Source organism: Microcebus murinus, chromosome 7 (assembly GCF_040939455.1).
Source record: "Microcebus murinus isolate Inina chromosome 7, M.murinus_Inina_mat1.0, whole genome shotgun sequence".
Taxonomy (NCBI): domain Eukaryota; kingdom Metazoa; phylum Chordata; class Mammalia; order Primates; family Cheirogaleidae; genus Microcebus; species Microcebus murinus.
In genome coordinates, this window is record NC_134110.1 from 90,092,163 (window position 1) to 90,104,197 (window position 12,035).

Consider the following 12,035-nt stretch of genomic DNA (forward strand, 5'->3'; position numbering starts at 1 on the left):
AACAGAGAGGGGGTTAAAGACTTGGCAGGTGTGTTTCCCATCTTATTTGTCAGTGTTTGCTACCTCCTGGTCATGCAGCTTTCATTATTTATACTGTCCTTAGTTCTAGAAATGCATCTAATGACTCATTCCACTCCTTCCATATGTAACCTCCCTGAATTTTAGTTTCCTCATCCATATAAAAATGGAATAAAAATACCTAACTCATAAAGATCAAATGGGGAAACCATGTAGGTATAGGCATACAACGCACAGTGAGCGCTAACTTTTCTTCTCTTCCCCATCTGTGCACAAACAATACAATATTTATAGCTAACAGTTGAGCACTTACTAGGCCCAGGCATTGTTCTAAGCATTTTACAGCATTAACCAATTTAATCCTCAGCACAACCTTATGAGGTAGGTACAATGATCACCTTCATTTAATAGATGAAGATACTAAGGCACAGAGAGGACAAACAAGTTACCCAAGTAGAAACAGCTAGGAAATAGCAGAGCTGGGACCCCCATCTAGCCAGCTGGTCTCCAGAACCAGCTGTTTCTAATCACCGACCCTACCCTGTGTTGAAAGTCAACCATCTACACCTGCATTCCATTCAGTTTGCCTTTCCAGTCCACACCCATCCACAACCAGGGCCCACAAGATGATACTAGCAAGAGACAGAATTGAGGGAACATAAAGAAAGAGCCCACAGATATATCCTATCAAATACATAGATATTTATGATTAAAGATGCAGCTACTTTATAACCTTCTGTAACGTTTGAATTCTTAGAGCAGGCATGTAATACTTACAAAATCAATAAAAAACATATGTAGGTTTATTTGGGGGAGAAAAATTACCAGGCCTAGTTAAGTTTGGAAAGGAAGAAAGGATTGCATATTGCATATAGGAGGGAGTTTTTTTGTTTGTTGTTTAATGTTAAATTGCATTAAAACAACAACTTGCCAGCAAATGGTGAATATTTTCCCATGTCATTATAATTGGTTAAGAACAAGGGTTAAGAATAGACATGGGTTGAATTCCAGCAACACTACTTTACTAGCTGTTTGAACTTTCCCTAGCTTCTCTCAGTGTTTTCTCATTTATAAATGGGAATAATACCTATCACATAGGGATACTGTTAGGCCTAAGGCAACATTAAGGTTCTTGGTACAGTGGCAGATACATCACAAGCACTGAAGAGTATCTCATTTCATGGGGATGTGCCATGATTCATTTAACCAGTCCCACACTGTTGAACATTTGGATGATATTCAGTATTATCATTAATATAAAAGCAAAATTTTTCCATACATTTATTTCTATTTCTTTAGGGTTTAATCCTGTAAGTGATCTGCTGGAACAAATGACATGAGCATTGTAAACTTCTAAGACATTATCAGATTACCAATATACAGTTCTACCAAGTTAAACCTCCTCTCTATTGTATTATAGATATTTATTCAGCTTTTTACCAACACTGCACATTATTTTATAGGCTAAAAAAAAATCCCTCACATTCTTTATTTTACACATTAGACATTTCAATTTCTTTTGTTATATTCTAAAGCTCTTAGGCTCCTTAAAGTATGAGATTGGCACAAAAATAGAAAAAAATTGGAACAGGTAAAATTTTTAATGTAGTACATTAAAGAGGTAGCATTTTGAGTCATTTATGAGAGGATGAATTTTTCCAATGGTTTTCAACCCCCTGCAACACTCCCTGGGGGGGGAGGGTGGGAATGGAGGAGGTGCTAGCTGGTTGGGAGAGCTCTTGTTCTTCCCTACTTCTACATTTACTTGTTTTACATATTGAATTTACTGGTAAGCTTTGATCTGAAGGGTTCTGTACCTGAAAACAAAAACAAAAACACATTTAGTGCAAGGTTCGTGGACAACCGGTATTTTGCAATAAATAAGTTGAATCTATCCCTTACATCACATACAAAAATACACTTCAACTGGGTTAAAATATTCAATGGAAAAAAACCCACATAAATTACAAGAAAATATGAACAAGCATTAACTGATCTTGGGGATGAAGACGACCTTTTCAAGCACACTTATAAAAGCAAAAACTATAACACGAGGCACTATTTGTCTATATTAGTTTTCCTAAAGTGTGGGACTCTGATATAGGTTCAAAATGGTTTCATAGCCAAAAAAGTGTGGAAATGCTACATATCAATAATAGTGCAAAGGGGTGGTGTAGGGCAGTGGTCCCCAATCTTTTTGCCACCAGGGACTAGTTTCATGGAAGACAATTTTTCCATGGTGGGGGGGGGGGTGTGTGGTGATTTCAGGATGATTCAAGTGCACTGTATTTATTGTGTACTTTATTTCTATTATTATTACATTGTAATATATAATTAAATAATTATACAACTCACCATAATGCAGAATCAGTGGGAGCCCTGAGCTTGTTTTCCTGCAACTAAATGGTCCCATCTGGGGGTGATGGGAAACACTGACTGACCTGACAGGAGGTGGAGCTCAGGCAGTAATGTGAGTGATGGGGAGTGGCTGTAAATACAGATGAAGCTTAGGTCACTTGCCTGCCACTCACCTCCTGCTGTGTGTCCCAGTTGTTAACAGGCCACGGACTGGTACTGGTCCAAGGCTCGGAGGTTGGGGACTGCAGGCTTAGGACACTAACTAACATCCCATTACGCCTACTAGCATCCCCAGATCATCACAAAACACACACTCTAGATCAAACAATGTGCAGGAAGACATATCCTAGTGTCTTATGCCCCAAACAGACTCTTGACACTAAGCCCTTCTCCCTAGACATTCTGGAGCCATCGCAGCTGCTCTCTGGAAAGTCACAATGTCATTAGCATAGAAAGGCACTGAGTAGTCCTACAGTAGAAGAAGCACAAAACTAATTTACCCTACATTTGACTACAGAACACTTCCCTCAACACGATATCTATTAATATCCATAGAATTCATGGCACACACCCAGCCAAATGCCAGGCTATGCAGAAATTAATATTTGAACATGAAAATCATATGTGAGAGGTGTCCTTGTGAAGGATATACTGTCCATTTATTGCTATTTTACCAATGCTCAATTTGAGGCACTCTCCGATGTGATCTGCTGACACCTAGTGCCAATGCCTTAATTTAGTACACACACTTACTACTAATAAACTGATGCCCACTTAAATAAAAACCCCTGCCTGCAGACTGCCTTGGATCTAAATTCTTACACATCATCATTATGATGCACTTACATCTTGAAATAATAGGAAAGGATTTATGTAAATGATTCACAAGGTAAAAAAAAATGTATGCAGGCTTGTACTTTTGTTCTTCTCTCACCTATTAAAACATGTCTTCTGCAACTATAGGTATAGAAAATGTGTCAGGTACTTCTTGTTCTGATTTTTATATCATACTCATGAAAGGAACTGAATTAGACTGTGTTTAGGAGACAGAGTTAAATGGTTCCGAGAGTGGAATCAGATCCTACAAAAACCCAAGATTGTTACTAGAATGAAGATAAAACAAGTGTTTCATTTAAGTGAACTCTTACACTTTATTTTCTTCCACCCTAAAAGTATCCTTCACCTTCTATATAAAGGGAAGAGAAATCGAAGGGAAAGGCAAAGGTAATACAACTGCAGTGATAAGCATTCTCCTGCCCCAACAACATTGGTTATATAGTCTTGCCATTTAAAATTAATGTCAATTTGAGGCCAGGCGTGGTGGCTCATGCCTGTAATCCTAGCACTCTGGGAGGCCGAGGCAGGTGGATCGCTTAAGGTCAGAAGTTCGAAACCAGCCTGGGCGAGACCCCATCTCTACTAAAAATAGAAAGAGATAAATTGACCAACTAAAATTATATATACAAAAAATTAGCTGAGCATGATGGCACATGCCTGTAGTCCCAGCTACTCGGGAGGCTGAGGCAGGAGGATCGCTTGAACCCAGGAGATTTAGGTTGCTGTGAGCTAGGCTGACGCCACAGCACTCACTCTAGTCTGGGCAACAAAGTGAGACTCTGTTTCAAAAAAAAAAAAAAAATGTCAATTTGTATTATAAAATGTTATGTTGATGAGCATTAAGATTCAACTTCTGGCTGGGCATGGTGGCTCACACCTGTAATCTTAGCACTCTCAGAGGCCAAGACCAGAGGATCACTTTGATCTCAGGACCACCAGCCTGAGAAAGAGCAAGACTCTGTCTCTACTAAAAATAGAAAAATTAGCTGGGCATGGTAGCACCTGCCTGCAGTCCCAGCTACTCTGGAGGCTGAGCCAGGAGGATGGCACAGCCATTGAGCTATAATGACACCACTGCACTCTAGCCAGGGCAACAGAGCAAGACTGTCTCAAAAAAAAAAAAAAAAAAAAAAAGAAAGATAGATTCAACTTCTGATCTACTTCAGTATTAAATGTCTCTATGTTTAATAATGTCATAATACCTGTTTGCACATACACTGTATTATTAACTTTCAGGTTTTTGTTGGTAGTTTGAGATAATCATATTTTAATAAAAATTCTGATGCTATAAAACCCTTGAATGCCAATTTTATTTGAGTATCACTTGACATCTTTGCTAAACAGTCTTTAAAGTTACTTTAAAGTTAGTATTTTTGAGTATTTGATGTCTGAATTAAATTGCATCTAATCTAATTATTGCTAGGAGCCAGAAAATAATTCCTCATTGTGGATTTACTACTCACAATGACTAAATTGTTTCAAATATAAATATATTCATATAAGTGTGTATATGTTTTATGCAATTTCTTTTTAACAATAATATGGCACTGATAGTTAGAGTGCTGAGTTTGCCACGTCTAGGCTACTGTGTGACATGTGATAACTCAACTCTCCCACCTCTTTTCTCTATCAAAATGATCGTTAAATCTTTTAAGTTTTGTTACGATGTCCTTTGGCTTTCAACTGATACAAACAAAATCCCAAACTCAGTGTAAACTCAGGCACTCAAAAATTCATGTTTTAAGGTGTTGATCTGGAAAATCGTATTACTTTGTTTTAGATTATCATCAAAATGATAGATTCTCCGCGAACATATGCTTGGATCTCAGGCTGAAACACAGTGCCACGGGTGATAGCAGTTCATTCATTCAGTAATACTTATTGAGGTTACTATGTGCCTGGCACAGCGAATCCAATAATCAACAAACTGCCTGCCCTTATGAACAGCCTTACTTACAGTCTAGTGGGCAAGGAGGACAATAGACAAATAATTTTATAATTTCAGATAATGATCAGTGGTGTAAAAGAAAATGACTGGGATAAGGGAATGGAGAAAAGAATGCAGGTGCTGTTTTAGAGAGGCTAATTAGGAAAGGTATCTCACTGAAGCTGAGATTTGAGCAGATGCCTAAGTGCAAAGCCCCTGAGAAGGAAATGTACTTGGAGTGTGTGAGAACCAACAAGCAGACCAGTGTGGCTGAAGTACACGAGGCAGGGAAATAATGTCAGAGAAGTAGCCAGAGGCCAGACTGCACAGGGTCCCGTATGTTACAGTGATGACTCTGGTCTTTAGAAAATAAATAGGATTGCAGGAGACATACTTTAGACAGACTGAAGGTGGAATGCCTAGCTCTAGTAAAGTTCTTTTACTTTTAAAAATCAACTTTACTGAGATATAATTTACATATAACAAAATGTACCTATTTTAGGAGTATAGTCTGATAGGTTTTGGCAAATATTATAAATCCATGCCATCACCATAATCTATATAAAGAATATTTCCATCATCCCAGAAAGTTCCCTGTTAACTTTTGTGGTCAGTTTCCATCCTCCAACCCACATCATAGCCAGGAATACAACTGGGATTTGGGGACAAATTGTTTTTAATGTGGACTTTGAGGACCTAGATTTGTGCTGTCTAATAGTGTCATTACACTAGCCACATGTGGCTAAATTTAATAAAAATGAAATAAAATTAATCCTCAGTTGCACTAGCCACATTCAAGTGCCTAACAGCCACATGTGACTAGTAGCTACCATAGTAAACAGCAAAGGTGTAGAACATTTCAATCACTGCAGACAGTTCTATTGAGCAGTTGTGAGATGTTACCATGGTGGAATGCAACTTTTAGCCCAGCCACCTGGTAGCTGAGTAAGCCATACAAGTCACATTACCTAGCTTTATGGTACTACCTGTGTTTATTACCTTTATCACCAAGTAATTAAAGTCCCGTGAGGGAAGAGTTTTGTTCCATGTTTGCATGAGGGTGTTGAAGGGGGAGGAGTATTCACTGGGACAGCATAACAACAGCAATAGTAATTACTGAGATGTTCACTGCATAGAAATTCTTCCTCCATTACTAAGTTCAAAGGATTTCCTACTTTTATTAATGGAAATATTGATTTCCTTTAAAACTCACAGATGTGTATGTATGGTGGCTCAAGCATGTAATCCTAGCACTTTGGGAGGCTAGGCAAGAGGATCACTTGAGGCCAGGAGTTCGAGACTAGCCTAAGCAACATACTGCAATCTCATCTATATATAAATAAAAAATTAGCCAGGTGTGGTCATGCACCCCTGTTATCCCAGCTACTCAGGAGGCTGAGGCAACATTGCTTGAGCCCAGAAGTTTGAGGTTACAGTGAGCTTATGATCATGCCACTGTACTTCAGCCTGGCAGCAGAGTGAGACCTTTCCTCCAAAAAACAAAACAAAACATAACAACCACAACTCATAAGGTACAATTTTGTTTTATGTAAAATTAACATTTATGAACTCTAGTAGTGGGTACATGGGCATTTTTTATATTATTTTTCTGTATACTTTTGAATGTTTGAAACATTTTAAGAGGAAAAAGTAGGCTTTCATTTAAAACATTGAACAAGAAGTATTTAATGATATCAAGATTGTTCATGATGTGGTTAAACAATACAGGTTAAAAACAATATGTACAGGCTGGGCATGGTGGCTCACACCTGTAATCCTAGCACTCTGGAAGGCTTGATCACTCAAGGTCAGGAGTTTGAGACCAGCCTAAACAAGAGCGAGACCTTGTCTCTACTTAAAAAAAAAAAAAAAGAAAGAAAGAAAGAAAGAAATTAGCTGGACAACTAAAAATATATAGAAAAAATTAGCCAGGAATGGTGGTGTATGCCTGTAGTCCTAGCTACTCGGGAGGCTGAGGCAGAATGACTGCTTGAGCCCAGGAGTTTGAGGTTGCTGTGAGCTAGGCTGACACCACTGCACTCTAGCCCATGCCACAAAGTGAGACTCTGTCTCAAACAAAAACAAAAACAACAGAAAAACAATATGTACAGAAGAGTCAGTATAACACAGTGGTTAAGTACATAGGCTCTGGTACCAGATTGCTTCAGTTTAAATCCTAATTATGTTACGTACTAGCAATGAGCCACTAAGCAAGTTACTTAACTTCTCTGTGCCTCAGTTTCTTCATCTGAAAAATAAGAATGACACTAATAACACCAGCTTCATAAGCATATTATAAGGATTAAGTACATTTAAAGACCACAGTGCACAGTAGATGCTAAATAGGGGTTAATAGTTACTATTATAATTTTGGTTTCTTAAAAAAGTACATATTATATACACAAATAAAAAAAGAATATGAACGGTCCATTAAAAATGTTAACAATTATAACCTCTAATTGATAACAGATAATTTTCTTATTTTTTTACTTATTTTCTAAACATTCTACAAGTTCTTTTTGTACTTAAAACACCAGAAACACAGTAACAAGACCTTCCCCCAAAGTGCCCTAAAGTCTGGTAAGCAGTGATTCTCAAAGTGTGATCCTTGGACCGGCAGCATCAGCAACCAGAGAATTTGCTGGAAATGTAAATACCCAAGCTCCACCCTAAATGCACTCAATCTGGGCTCAGGCCCAGAAATCTGTCTTTTAGCAAGCTTTCTATTTGATTCTGACGCTTGCTAAAGTCTGACAACTATTGTGTGAATGCTTCTGGTAGCTCTGTACTTGACCTCTCTCACTTTTATATAATGATAAAATACGGCCAATCTTTCTTCCTCAGATACTCTCTGCAACTCTTATTCACAAGGTCCTCCTTCCACCCTTGGACATACCTTTTCTATGAGCCATTTGAGAACAACACCTCCTTTTCCCAGTTACTGCCTGATACAGAAATCATAAATGCTTTCTGGGGCTGGCAATTTGTCTCAGGGGACCTGATAGAAGAACTTAAAAAGTGAAGTGCTGGCCACTGCTCAAAGATGTTCACATCAAAAAAACAAAGTTAAATCGCTGCTGGCCCAACAAAAACAGCTTATACATCGAAGCCAAGTTTGGCCACTGGCCACCAGTTTGCACTTACTTGTTGGCTAATTGTCTCTCAAATCAGTAAGCAGCTGTGATGTAGTGGGAAGGGTGAGTGCTGAACAAGGAAAACCTTGAAGTTAAGCTCTGCCACGTCCTAGCTGGTGCTAATAAAAATGATGGTAATGTTAACCTTTTAGAGTTAGATCTTATCTGTACAATAAGGACAATAGCACCTGTCTCACAGGAGTATTTTAAAGATTAAGATAATATACTCAAAGACACCTGCCCCATAATAGGCTCTCAATTAATTTTTCATAGCACTTGTGATATGTGTTTCCTATACTATTTTGGTTAATTAATGCTTTATTCTACTTGTATTTATGAACAATTCAATTTAGCCTTTCTCTTCTACTAAACTCTAGCTCCTCTGGGATGGAGATGGCCTTGTGCATCCCTCTGAATTCCTGCAATATCTATCTTTAGTAACTAGTCCCTCTCATATTCGCCCCGAGCTTGCTTCAACCAAAGCTTGTGACTGAAGTCTGACTGTATGTGGCAGGGCTCCGGGACAACATGCTCAACTCTTAGTACACATGTACATTTTATATGAGCAAGTATGTGGACAACTTATAACAACCCGCAAAGTTATGATTCATATATATATATATATAAAATATAAAAAACAATGATGGTTGTTCTATTGCTAGAAATGGACAACTTTTGCTTTTATCTTTACCACGTTTGTTAAAAGCAATGCAGGAAGTTTAGAAGCATCATACTAGCAATTATGAAAAAATGGATTTCAGTTTTAACTGAATTTTGACAATTCAGATACTAGTGATGCTGGGGTGATGGTGGTAGAAGAGGTGTGTATCAGAGCAGTTAACATTAGGTATCCAGCTCATTTTTTCCATCTGGAATACCAAGAAAAGAACAAGAACCATTATCTACCTCACAAAGATCCTGTGAAAGTTAATTAGTCAATTCAATTAATCTTAACTAGGCAATTGAGAGATCATGGAATTTGGGGAGAAGAGGAAGAAAGCATGTGGATCTTAGATAAGCAGGTGAGATCCTCATCCTTATATTCCTATGGCCTTATAAGAAACAGTATGTCATATTGTCACCCTAACAAAATTTTATTTTTCTTACTTTGTAATAATAGGTACCCATGCCTTCTAAGGGCTGGTAATAAAGAATTAATTCACATATTGAACTTGGCATAGTAAATATCATTACCCCTTTATATTAGCTTTCTTATTTTCTGAACTTACTAACATGTGTAGACTTATTAAATAAATGACTTTCAGGTTAAATGATCTAATTTAATTCTATAATTGCTTGAAAATTGTCTCCTCTCCCTCCCCTCCCCCCTTACCTATACCTAATAGGGTATTTCTATTTTTTCCCTCAAAAGTATAATCCTTAAAACTATGAGAACTATAGTAACAAATGAGTTTAATCATCAAATTTAGTTTGGGAAAGAATGTTTCTAATTAATCGAAGTTCCGAATGAGGAAATGAACACTGGGTTAGTCAGTGGATTGTGCCTGACAAGCCAGAGAAAGACTTCCCATTTCTTGAGTGGGGTGGGAAGTGGTTATTTTGTCAAGGTACAAATCAGAATGACATATTCAGATGCAATTTAAAAATTCTACTTAATTATTCATACGTATCATCAATAAGGAAAATTTGGCTTGGTGATTTTAAGACATAAAAGTGTATGACAGTGTTAGACTGCAGACTGTTGCCACCTCATGTGATCCAAGGCTTTAAAAATTCAATTCTTTAGATTCTGTATGAGATAGAGTTTTACTACAGGTGTATCTTTTCAATCACAGCAGAAAATAATTTCCACTTCAAAGGCATATCCTATTTCCCCACTTTTAAGCATTCAAGTAAAAATCAGTTCTAAGATCGACCTATGTAGTCAGCACCAAACCATTGTCAGAATAAAATAAACAACTTTTCCTGCATGTATTAATTCTTTGAGAAAAACTTTACTGAAAAACATCTCCTCCAAGATAGGTAAAACTACCAATCTCATAACAGAGGTCCACTATAGAGGTAACATTATTTATGCACGGGCCAGTTAAAATTCGCAAGAAAACAATTAACAGTTGAAGGATTTCTCTTTCAAACATGCAATTTCTTTTGAACAAAGCTGTAAACAATTTTTAGGTGTAAATCAGTACTAATACCCTTTATGAGTATCTCTCTTACAGGTGGTTCATTACAAAGCATCGAGTTCTATTTACTCAAAAAAACCTAATAAGAGATAGTTTCCTTGGCAGCTACAGAAAACTGAAATGATCTCATGGACTGCACTGATGTCTCTATTTTGTGCTAAATGCTTCAGAAATTTTGAGGTAGTCCACTTACCTAAGGTAATAGTAAGGTTCCAGAATGCAAGCATATCCAGAATAAGTAAAAGGGGCTGACTGTACAATAATAATTAAAATAATACTGTGAATAAATGTATGAATGTTTTGCATGAAGAGGCAATTTCCTAGTACACAAAAGTGATAAAAGAATAAAGCTTGTTGCCTCCTTAAGGCTAAACATCTCTGAGTCACTAAGGTGAGATTTAGAGGCCCAGCAAAAGATCTGAGCCTAACACTTTGTTTTTTTGTAGGAAGTAGTGTAAAAAACACTCTCTGCGCTCCCAGATACACTGGTGACTTGACCTTGGACATGTCACTTAGCAACACCTGGTAAAAGTATTACAGGACTGGTGTAAGGATGAGATGATGGAAATGAAAATATTAGGCAAACTATGAAGAAACACTAACGAAGTGCTAGTTATTATTTTTATGTAATACTATTTCATGCCTCACCTTTCCTGCCTATATCCCTGTCTGTAAAAAGGGTGCAGATGGAGGTATGAGTGCCAAGTCAGTCACTTACCCTCTGCGTAAACTTGAGCAATTCATTTCCTTTCCAGGCCTATTTCCTAAGAGAGTTATTATGAATATCAAATGATATCGTGTACGTAAATGTGAGTGCCAGACATACACTTAACAAATGTGAGCTGTTTTTACTCTCTAGGAAGAGGACTGTCAGGAGCAAACGAAATTGTATCTAATTAAAAGGCTCTGCATATGTATATAAAACTCTATACACATCCAAGGCATTGCTATTTGCACTGCAAACTGCCAAGACATACAAGGAACAAGAAACGGAATGGAGCCTCAGAGGCTCCCACTACAGAGGAGCGAAGGCAGAGAAGGGAGCTCAGGAGCCTGGGTGATTTGGATTAGCAGTAGGAATGAGAATAGAGAGGTGGGGCAGAAAAAAATTTAAGAGACACTGGAGAATCAATTCACTATTTCCACCCGCCCTCCCTTTTTCTTTTATGTCAGCCTAGACAATTTCATCCAACTTCCCAGCCCACCATATCCCTAGACATTTATTTACTGTACCTTCTTGGCTGAGAGCCTTATCCACTCCCCTCCCCTTCTGGTAGTCGTGAACTTCAAACTCTCGGCTTCGGCACCCACTCCCTTTAACTGTTTTTTACCGAGTTTCCCTATATTCTCCCCTCCGCCAAGGGGGAAATGCAGTTGGACGCACCGCAGGGCATCCTAGGAAATGTGGTTTCTCAGACTTTTTTGCTTCGGACGCAGAGTAGGCAAGATGACAAAAGAGATCCAGTTAAAAAACCACAACTCCCGGCGGGCAGCGCAAGTCACCATCTTCCTGTCTGCCCCCCCTTCCTAGTGCCGTCCTCTTCCTCCTCTCCGCCGGCACTAAGCCGCTTGGCCTCACGGTATTTGGAGTTCTTCCTAGACCCAAGATCCTGGCAC

At 38.2% G+C, this 12,035-nt stretch overlaps 1 long non-coding RNA gene across 1 annotated transcript; it reads right to left on the reverse strand.

The window, feature by feature from the left end:
* Nucleotides 1–912: 912 nt before the first annotated feature.
* Nucleotides 913–11,778, reverse strand: LOC142871948 (uncharacterized). The gene is made up of 2 exons (XR_012920217.1): nt 11,652–11,778; nt 913–1,835 (listed from the first exon to the last, which is right to left on the reverse strand). It is a non-coding gene; the product is annotated as an uncharacterized LOC142871948 (long non-coding RNA).
* Nucleotides 11,779–12,035: the final 257 nt, after the last annotated feature.